This window comes from Rousettus aegyptiacus, unplaced genomic scaffold (genome assembly GCF_014176215.1).
Source record: "Rousettus aegyptiacus isolate mRouAeg1 unplaced genomic scaffold, mRouAeg1.p scaffold_m13_p_15, whole genome shotgun sequence".
Taxonomy (NCBI): domain Eukaryota; kingdom Metazoa; phylum Chordata; class Mammalia; order Chiroptera; family Pteropodidae; genus Rousettus; species Rousettus aegyptiacus.
In genome coordinates, this window is record NW_023416290.1 from 43,967,418 (window position 1) to 43,970,938 (window position 3,521).

Below are 3,521 nucleotides of genomic sequence, written 5' to 3' on the forward strand. Positions count from 1 at the left end.
GGTATGTGAATAGTCGAATGACCCTCCCACTTTTATTAATGGTGTAACCACAGCATTTACGCCTGTAGTGGACATGTGGCAGGCACTGAATATGTATTTACTGGATGAATAATTAATGCTTAGCATGGATAGAAGAGTGAACTCAAGAAATATCATGTGCAAAAATCCTAAGTATAATATAAATATGAAAAATCTTATAAAATTTTAAGATATGAAGAAATGATAAGCTAATGACCTGTCTTTTGCTACAGTTTGTTTTATTCAGTGGAAAAGAAACAACCAACTTTGTGGTTTCTTTTAGATCTATAATATGGGAATAAAAAGAGCTACAAGCTGACTTTATAAAAAAGAGTGAGAGAATCCAAAACAAAACACTAAGGAATAGATTGTTTTTTAACTTTCTTCATTATTATTTGATGTGAGAGAATGTCAAATTTCATGACAAGAAAAAATGACATAATGAGGAGGAATATGACATACATTATTTTTCTTTCTAATTTTCAAGTATCACTATGTCATTAGAACTAGAAATTAAAGGACTTGGTGGATAGAGCAACCAACCGAAATAATCTCTGTGAACAAAGAATCATTTAGGAATATGAAATTGGAAAATGAAGCAATGGGGAATAATTAAGAAACCCAGGGGAAAGAAAATAAGTTTTTTTGTTCTGGGTTTTTTTAATATCCAAAAGCAGCTTCTGTTTAAAGTAACTGTCAATGCAAAACCCCACCAGTTCAGGAATTTTCTTCTTCCAACTACTCCTGTGGAGCCTCCTGCCGCATGACTCAGTCCTAACGGGAATGGTCTGCTTGATTAGGTATAGATTTCTTGTTATGGTAATTAAATCAACTACCTCTTCCCTGGCTCTTTTATGAAAGTCACTCCTGACAAAAGAATAGAGGTGGGTATGAAATGCAGGCTAAATTTTCACTGATCTTTCTGAAAAGAATACTACAGATCAGTAAGCATTTACATTTCGTATGCTCTCAAAGTGAGACATGTTCTAAGGAACAATTTTAAATTTCTAATTGTTTTTATCACCGAATGTTTTCACCAGTGATTATTATGGTAGGGTGTGAGTAAAAGCTATGATAGAAGTATGGTCAGGGTCAGGAAAAAAAAAAGGATCCACATCAGAAAGAGAGAATTGCTGTAGGAAAGATAGATGATGTTGTTAAGACAAAAACAACACTAAACACCCTTCTAAACAATCCAACTGGCATAGGGACTCTTAGAAAAGAATATCAGCATAGAATTTTTACGCATAAATTATTTGATCATAACTATGGCAAACAATATAATTTTGAATTTTTACGGGTCTTTAGCACATTACTTTCTAACACAATTTTTGGTTTCTCCATCTAAATTAACCAGCAGCAGCCACTTGGGATATCGCCGTCATATTTCTTCTTGATCTAGGCTTCCCTTAAGTTAATTTTATTTGACTTTGATATTAAGAATGAGCTCAAATAATTAAAAATCATATTTTATATACAATATATGTAGTATATAAAGTATGTGAGCATATGTTATATATCATATAATATTGAATGAATTTACTGGAGTATACATTGAATGTAGTGAATCTCTGTATCTATCATCTATCATATCTATCTATCACCATCTGTCATATCTCTTGAATGGTTCTAGTGGAATCTTTTGCCATCACGAAGTTATTTTCTTTAATTAAATTAATTAAAAATTAAGCTTCGCCCTTACATAACGATACTTTATGAACTTCATCAAGGATTCTACCTCTGATGGTAGTATCTCTCAGATCATTGTCAAATAAACTGTTTCACCAATGATACCACAATATTAACAAATAAATTTTTTACTTAACACTTTATAAAATGCATGTTAAGTATGTCATTCTTTATTCCCAAAAATGTTCTCTGACATTTTATTCCTTTTAAGCTGCCTAGAGAATATTTTACCTGCTTATTGCACTATATGTTTAAGTCAGATTGCTCTTAAATCTACATTTTATCATGTAGTACATATCAATTGCATAAGATCCATGTTTACATCTATTACATGTGCAAACTGTCAAGTTATTATTAACAGATCATTTTCTTAACTAAATAAAATATATGGCAAAAAATGTCATTTTCTTTTATTTGCATTTTGGTTCTGCATTAAAATTCTATAATGATGATTTATATTATACATTCAGAAAAGACAAATATCTCTCCACAAAAGGCTGTGAAGAGGAAGCAAAAGGCAATTGACACACTAAACTATTATAGAGAGATAAAATAAAATTTTATCAATGCACGTGCTCAACTTTGAAAGAGAGTCATTAGAATCAAACATATTTAGAATTATTAACAGTACAAATCTACTCCTAAAATCAATATGTTAATATTAGTTTATATGATATAGTTTCTCTCATATCTAATAAAAAGTAAATATCTAATCAGTTATTTCTCATTAATTATTTCTATAAATTTCTAGATAATTTTCCTCAAAACAAATACACTACAGTGAATTCACATAAGGCCTTTTAATCATATTTAATTCTTCCATTGCTGTAAAGATCACTCAATAATTCACATGATACAAAACGGAAGTCTTGAAATATAAAGTTTTATGATAATACTTCTAAAAACATTTCAACCTGCCTAATCCATCTTTGTGAAAACAGTCACAAATTATAACAGTTTGAGGGATAGTCTTAATAAATCAGAAAACATAATACCACTTACAAATTGCTGTCTAATTTCACAGACATAGTAACAAAATATCCTCATTACCAGGACTCTAATCATTTAGCTACAGTATCTGAATGAATGAATGATTGAATGAATGAATGAATAAGGAGCATTACACTTTTTTATAATTAAGTGTGGGAAATTTACTAAAAACACAGAAAAGGTTTTCCAGCCTTTTCTGAGTCTTCACTATCTTAATCATTTTAGTAGAGTATTATTAAAGTTGAATAAACTGTATTACTCAGTTTTCATTAGCTTATGCTATAGTTACAAGCAAACTCCAAGTCTTGGTGAATTATACCCACAAAGTTCATTTCTCATAGACATCACATATATTAACTGCAGGTCTGCCTTTCTATGTGTCTTCTTGAATCCGAGGAGGGGGTAAAGTTTCCCAAAACAGAGAAGCAAAATTGCATAAAAGTGTGAGGGCTTTAAAGCTTCTGCTCTGCAGTTGCGTCCATCATTGCAGCTCATATTATTGGCCAGAGCTAGTCACATGGTGAAGGTTGATCACGATGGGGCATAGAAGGATAATACAGGGCTAAGCATTAAATATATAGAAACAATAATATCCATGACAAAATTATATCAAATATTTTTAAATGAAATAGAAATAATTGTCCGTTGTAAAGTAAAAAAAGTGAATTAACTCTAGCATCTCATTCATATACTAACTAACCTATTTAAAAAACAAATTATAACATTTTTAGTGGCAAGAAAATATTTAAAAGACTAAAAAACTTGTATTTTTAATATCATAAATTATAAAATTATTCTCATAACAAAGATGCATTTATTTTTTG